This window comes from Aulonocara sp. 'chitande type north' Nkhata Bay, linkage group LG3, assembly GCF_057382095.1.
Source record: "Aulonocara sp. 'chitande type north' Nkhata Bay isolate Kocher_YH1m ecotype deep benthic linkage group LG3, A_spYH_male_GT1.1, whole genome shotgun sequence".
Taxonomy (NCBI): domain Eukaryota; kingdom Metazoa; phylum Chordata; class Actinopteri; order Cichliformes; family Cichlidae; genus Aulonocara; species Aulonocara sp. 'chitande type north' Nkhata Bay.
In genome coordinates this window covers 69,560,947-69,568,858 of record NC_141346.1, presented here as the reverse complement: position 1 = coordinate 69,568,858, position 7,912 = coordinate 69,560,947, and the positions used below count along the sequence as shown (strand labels likewise).

Genomic DNA, 7,912 nt, shown 5'->3' with positions numbered 1-7,912 from the left:
CAAAGAAACACTCAGTTTTCATCAGTCAGATTCTGCTGTGTCCTAATCTTAGAGTTTTGATAATGGTCTATCTGTGACATGTTTGCTGTTTTGTCTCCCTGCTTCCATTTAGGCTACAATTTACTAGCATAGCAGCTCTTTTCTGGTGCATCACAAGTTGCCAACACTACCCATTTATAATTCCCTAATTGAAGCCAGAGCAGGTTAAATTCATGCTATATGTTACCATGGTAATTTACTGTTAAGTAAACCAACACACACATCTACACACACCGACTCAGAATGAAGAGAAACACACATATGAACACATCTGCACTCGTTGATTGAGTGAGAAATGACACACACACACGCACACAAGTCGAAATGCTGATTCAATTCACTGAGACGTGATCCACACACACACACACATGCACACGCTTGTGCAATGAAGAGTGATACAAACACACACACATGCACACGCTTGTGCAATGAAGAGTGATACAAACACACACACATGCACACACTTGTGCAATGAAGAGTGATACACACACACACATGCACACACTTGTGCAATGAAGAGTGATACAAACACACACACATGCACACACTTGTGCAATGAAGAGTGATACACACACACACACATGCACACGCTTGTGCAATGAAGAGTGATACAAACACACACACATGCACACGCTTGTGCAATGAAGAGTGATACACACACACACACATGCACACACTTGTGCAATGAAGAGTGATACACACACACACACACACACACACACACACACACACTTGTGCAATGAAGAATGCTTTACTAACAGATGCTTATGCTGACACACAAAATGCTGCACACAAACATCCAAACACAGCATCTGTTCCAACAACAAGAAGCCATTGATTGTTTATTGGTTAAATGCGTTTCATGTCACCCAGAGGGCATTTGTGCAGATTTAGGGGACAGGGTCTAAAGCAGTTTGGTTATGAAAACAACGTCTGTTTGTGGCTCAAGGCCTCGACTGAACTGTTTGCTGTGCTTCACACGGCCTGATAAAGAGCAGTGGCGCAGAGTGAAAATGATGAATTAACGGTGTGAGTCTTATTTCGGAGCGCCATATTTTGTGATTGAGATTTAATTGTGTCAAGAGATTTATTCTAAAGACACTTCTTCAGCTGAGAATCTAAAGGTAGAAACACACAGACGCTGCAGATTTTACTTGCAAGGGCATGAACACAGATGCTCCCACCAGAGTGGGGCCTGTGATGTGCGCTCTGTTCCTGCACTTTTCTTTATTTATATACAAACGTAATACAACAGTGAATACATCTATTCATAGGCAGAGGGATGTTAGTGTGTAGGGAGTGTGTGTGTGGTTCTCTTCTTGTTAGTGCAGATCAAAGTGTCCAGCTCTCCTCTTCCTGGCAGGAGTGAAATAATCACAGCTGGTTCAGCTATTATCGCTGTGAGGAAGAATTTATCAAGTCTAAGTCATCAAAAGGTCATCATGCAGTATTCTGTCACATACAAACTTATATCACTCAAAGCTTATACTGACTACTAAGTACAATTTTATATTGACAAACTGAAGGAGGAACACACTGAGAAAAAAAGGGAACAAAAAAGGGCAGCTCTTGGATTTACGTGAGCATCTCGCGTGTGTTTAACACGATTGCCTCAGGCTTTAAAGATTGCTGTTCTGTATGTTCATGTTCTGTTCTTTTGTAAACTTCATCTGTTTGTATGTTGTATACTCATTGTGTTTCAATAAAGTTCGATTTAAAAAAAGGTACGTTCTAAACGAAGCTTCAGACGTCACTGATCACGTGACTCTGGCCAAACGAATCAAGCCTCGACACGGTGCTTCTGAAGCAGCGCGTTGATCTTTCTGACACACGCACCGGAGCGTCAGCTTCAAGCGGACCATCACTACGTCTCACATCTAAAGGTGTCAAGGTAACTTTGAACTGAGTTCAGTCAATCTGGAGTTTTTCCAAGTTTTCTGTTGCTCTCTGTGAGAGAAGAGCGTTAAAGGCGGGGCTCTCCAGAGTCCAGCAAAACAGGAAACCACAGCTGGGTGTGTGTAAGTGTGCAAACCAATAGAATGCATCGTGGTGGGGGGGGCATCACGGGCATTGGCAAGAAAAAAATAAAAGAATCGGTCGTACCCATGCTTCCCCGACGTCATGCCAGCGCATATTGGGAAATTCGTAGGCACCGATCGGTTTTCTATCAGCCATTTGCTGGGAGTAAGGGCGCCCTCAGTTTGCGAGGTGCGCCTGCTGCTGGCGGCACAGGGAGGAGAGGGCAGGGAGTCTCTGGCTGGCTGGAGCGGCATCTAATAACCAACTCGCAAAACAAAATAAAAACAACAAACAGATATTATGATACAGACTTATAATCTGCACCCATGTTTTTTCTAAATTCTATAAAGTGAGCGCGAGAGCCCTCGGTGCGCCTGCGCGCTGCTGAAGTCAAAGTAAACTTTATTGTCATCTCCGCTACAGACAGTCCAGCATATAGAGAGACGAGACGACGAGGCTGCAGTTACAGCGGTGCAAGTAAACAAACAATAAATATAAGAAGAGTAAGAAAATAAATCTACACTTTAGGACTCGGGGTAAAGGATCAATAACAATTTAATTTATAATTTACAGTTTGATGATTTAAAGTCTCACACAACCCGTCAAAAGGGGCGGGGCCGGCTGCTTCCAAGTAGAGCACATTTCATTTATAATGATGTAAATCCAAGCCCATCATGGATTCACGATCTGAATCCTGGGTTGTGTGAAATCCCAGAAATCAACCTTAGACAAAGTAAATCTGTGAACTAAGGTGTAGGTCTGTTAGGTTAATTGTGCTGATCCTCGGGTTGGGGGATTTGTGTTTGTACTGGAGCGCAAAATTCAAACCAATGGAAGATGGACAACAAAAGTTCAAAGCCATCAGGTGCTCAGGTTAGAAAAAAGAGAAAAGATGCAGGTAAGCAGACGTGTGATTGGATAATGGCAGGTCATCCTGAACCAATCAGACTAAACTCCAAACAATACATTATGTTACAGATTTTAATATTAATTAGTCATTGTTACTTGTTGATTTGTCCTTTTCTCATTGTGTGACGAATTATGACGACTGTTTGGTAGCTGTTATTGTCTCTCTCTCTCTCTTCATGTGTGTTTCTCTGGTGAAACAATAGTTTTGTGTTAATGTTAGGGCTGCACGATTTTGCATAAAATGAGAATCACGATTTTTTGGCTTAGAATTGAGGTCATGATTCTCTCATAACAATAAATAAACATAAAACAACAAATGTCTCACGTTTTGTTGTTGCAGCAAAATGTTGTCCTGCTTGAAATTCCGTCTCCACCGTTGCTCGACGCTGCGTGTACAGAGCAGGTAGTGCAACAATAGAAAAATAGTTGCTGGACGGCACTGTGTAGCGTTTGTCTAGGGTGTTGATCGTTTTCCTAAATCCCTCGTTTTGCACAGTGTTGATGGAGCCATATCTTTGGTCAGGTGATAAGTGATAGCCTCCGTAATGTCTTTGTGCCTGCGGGAGTTCGACGTGTATAGGGAAGCGCTGTATAAGGTTCCCGTTATTGATGTTTGGGTGGTTGACCGGGACGGATTTTCTCCTGTCACTTTCTCGTCATCCCTGACGTGCTCTCCGTTGTTGTTTCCCTGCTAATTTTAGCATCACACGGCACAGCTTCTGTATCACGTGGTATAAGGCTCCGCCCTTGTCATTTGTTGAGCAGGAAGAGTGAGCACTTGTTTTCATGCAGAGTACGTCCCGGATCAAAATGTGAAGTTTTACAAATCACCACTTCTTTAGTGAATATCACTTCAGTCTCAGACAACCTCGTTTCTCTTACAGAGGTTGAATGCACCTTCTGCGGATGGCGGTACCACACAGTGTGCGTGGACTTCCCCTGCACAGAAGGCAACTACAAATGCTGTGAATGCTAAATAAACAGAAACAAATGATCCCTGTTGTCTTTGCTTGATGATTGGTTTGAGTCTTGACAATCCACATTGCTGGCGTTGCATCTTTCAATGCCAGCAATGGCAGGTATCAGTGTTCAAACCTTTTGTGTTTGTTTCCAACAAGTTGCCCACCTCGGGAAACAAAAATGTGTTCTTTTACTTGTCAGATGAACATATGAGACACTTTGACTCTTCAGTGCAGTGTGGAGCCTAACAAAGATCTGTTTTGTGTCCCAGCTGATCAGCAGGAGGAGGAGAGTCTGACGGAGCAGCAGAGGAACATTTTCAGCTACTTGGACTCAGCTCAGCCACTACAGAGGAAACAATGAGCTCAACACAGAAGGTGACAGACAGAGCAGGACCATATGACCAAAGATATTTATCACCATATACATCTGAACATTTGCCATAACGATGTAGCTGACGATAGAATTGACACCAGACAAAATACTTTACAGCTGCACAACTTTATTAAAAACCCATCAATGTATTTTCACTGAAACAAGCAGCTGTTGTTTATGTGCATTAAAGTTATATAAAAATGTAACAGTGCAAATGCAAATTCCTCGCTGACAGTTTAACCAAAAGGCGTTTCCAGTGGAAACTGGCCGACACATCCTGAGCATAACCATGTATAATATCCACTAAACTTCAGAAGAGGTTATACAGTCGTGGCCAAAAGGTTTGAGAATTGCATAAATATTGGAACCTGGAGAAGTTGCTGCTTAAGTTTTTATAATACAGATTTGTACTTTATTTCAAATTGAACCTTTAAAGGGGCATTTCTGGACTTTTAAAGACCAGTAATGTACTTTTAAGGGAACATTTAAAAAAATGTTCCTATAGGTACAAAAATGTTCTTCTCTCGTACCTCTATTAGAGTGTATCATCTAACACTATAGATCAACTTAGCTCAGAATATATAAAGCATATAAACAGTTACAGCAATATGATGCAACAAACACAGCAGCTGCTGATCCAAAATACTCAAAACTTCATAGAACTGAAACCAACATTTATTTTTAGCTCCATTCTGCTGCTGATACAGACTTTAGGTTTCTGAACATTAAACTTATTGCTGCCTTTCATAGTGTGTAACTTGAAGGCCCTGAGTACTTTCTCCCACACTGGAAACACTGGGATGATCACATTATTTGAACATTACCTAATAAGACTGATTCAGCACAGACAGTTATGTTAAACTTTCCTAGCAGTCCTTCACAAACAGGGAACAGTCTGTCTATTCTCTCCATCTGTCAGCTGCTGTTGGCTCTTCCTCCTCCTCTTCCTCACACACTGCTGAGTTTGTCCTGGTGGATCATCAGGGCTGCAAAGCCTCACAGATGATGTGCAGCAGTGGCTCCCTCAGTCTGTCCTCACTCTGGACACTTGCAGTCGTCACACATGGAAATCAAATGTGTGATAAGCTGCAGGATTCAAACACAAGTGTAACTTATAAACACATGTTCATACTTTTATTCCACAATCAGAGAGAAAGAAACAGAGAGAGAATGCAGGACAGACACAGGTGACAGTCTCAGGTGTACACACTGCTACACAACAGCAGCAGAGAAGCAGGATTTAGTGTTTGTGTTATTACGAGTGTAAACAAGAAGAGTTCCAGATGGTGCAGTGGACACATGTGTGACTGCTGTGATTAAAGCATCTTTCTTTCAGCTTAACGAGTGAACCATCAGCTCGTTCAAACACACGTTAAAGTGCGTTTGGCTCGACACCACCGAACAGAGGCAGCAATATAACACAGCTAACATTAACAGTGCAGTGGATCCTGCTTGTGCCGTGATGTTCAGGACTGCAAACCGAGCAGCATCACTGACTTTCAGCTTGTTGTGTTTGTGGATATATGACTGACTTTAATTATCCACAAAATCATCACATTCTCTGTAAGATTAAGGTCGACTATTGAACGGCGTATATTTTAAAGGCTTTAAAACCAAGTTAACGCTGAAAGTACAAACATCACTAATGTCACATAACTCTGCCGACAAGGCATAGCTATGGCTATGAAATGCTCTTTGTGTATCACTTCTTCATTATGAAAGATGTCATTAATGCACTAGTAATGTCTCATCTGGAGTATTGTTCAATCATTTGGTCAGCAGCTAATAAGACAGATCTTAACAGACTTCAGTTAGTCCAGAATAAGGCGTCCAGATGTGTGAAGATGTTCATACTATACTAATATTGATCAAATGCATAATAACCTTTCTTGGCTTCCTGTACAGGCTAAAATATTCTATGGCTTACTTGTAGTTCTAAAGAAAGCAATTCTGTTAAACACACCACATTTATTCTGCTCAGCTGCAGTATCCAGATGAAATACATCATCATATTACACAGTTTTCAACAAGCTGCAATTTAGTAAATGCTCGAGTTAAAAGTAACGTTTTGTAAAACTGTTACATTTAGAGCAACTTTTAAGTGGAATAAGTTGCCTTAAAAAATTAGAGAATTATTCAAAACTTCAATGAACACTTAAAAGCCGATTTACAGAGCTTTTAGTTGTTGTAAATATTGTAAGACATGATTTGTTTTTGAAACTTGTGTAATGTGCCTCAATGTTATTGATATTATTGTTATTATTATTGATTGCTTATATTTGAACAATTGTGAAACCTCACTGTGGATGTAAGAGTGAAATTATGTGGATATCTTGAATCCACTTTATTGTGTAATATTTTATGTGAGTATTTGACGGAAGACGAGCAACATCTGTTGTGGAAGCTAACGGGGTTCCTTTAGAATAAACAAACATAGGATTTATTATCACTGAATAATTCTGTATAAATCTATACAAATTATAGAAATATGTAATAGGAAACAACAAAATAATCTAAATTATAAAATAGTGTGTGTGTGTGTGTGTGTGTGTGTGTGTGTGTGTGTGTGTGTGTGTGTGTGTGTGTGTGTGTGTACAATCAGGAGTGATGGGCATGATTTTAGTGTTTGAACAGTCATGAATTATCTTTAACAGCAGGTTGGGTGTAATGTGTTAGAACTACCAGCAGGTGGGGATAGGTGGTGCCACGCTCCACCTTCAGGTTTAAAACTAGTGTTAATGGAGTTTGAAGGTTGAGTTTGTTCCACGACTGCATTTCACTCACTGCCTCTGTTTGTATCTCTGTCACTGCAGGACCAACATGGAGCCAGAAGTCAGCGCTCTCAGGAGGCCGACAAACCTCACAGAAGAAAGGGAGAGAAAAAACACACCTGTGACGAGTGTGGGAAGGGTTTTACTGTGAGGGCTTCACTAAAACAGCATCAGGTCATCCACACTGGAGAGAGACCGTTCAGCTGTGACTTGTGTGGAAAGTCTTTTTCCTTGAAGCGTTCCCTAAAAAAACACCAGCTCATCCACAGTGGAGTTAAAGCGTACAGCTGTGATCAGTGTGGCAGAGCTTTTACTCGCAGTAGCCACTTACAGAGTCATCTAGTTACCCACTCTGGAATTAAGCCATACAGCTGTGACATCTGTGGAAAAACTTTCAGCCGGAGAGGGAGCCGAAATACACACCTACGCATTCACACCAGACATGATGTGTACTGCTGTGAACAGTGTGGCAAATACTTTACAACAGACGCACAGTTACAACAACACATGTTTACCCACACTGAGGAGAGACCTTGTCGATGTGACCTGTGTGAGAAGACTTTTAAATCTCCACATGACCTGAGACGACACCAACAGATCCACACCAGAAAGAGACTCTACAAGTGCAGCTACTGTGAGGTATGTATTTATATTGTTATCTTGTCATTTTAGCCTGACTGTTTGGAACAACTCTGCTCATTAAACTGTGTTAGCATGTTAGCAATTCTACTGCATGGAAAAGCAGCTCTGAGTGATTATTCAGATTTTCCTTTCAGTTATGATTTTAGTATTACTGTAGTATTATGGTGGTAGTATTGTAGTTATTGCAGCCCAGTAAA

The 7,912-nt window shown here is 41.2% G+C and overlaps 1 long non-coding RNA gene across 1 annotated transcript; it reads left to right on the top strand.

The window, feature by feature from the left end:
* The first annotated feature begins 1,787 nt into the window (after nt 1-1,787).
* LOC147336856 (uncharacterized) lies at nt 1,788-7,228 on the top strand. The gene is made up of 3 exons (XR_015128652.1): nt 1,788-1,930; nt 4,199-4,304; nt 7,116-7,228. It is a non-coding gene; the product is annotated as an uncharacterized LOC147336856 (long non-coding RNA).
* The last annotated feature ends 684 nt before the right edge of the window (nt 7,229-7,912 follow it).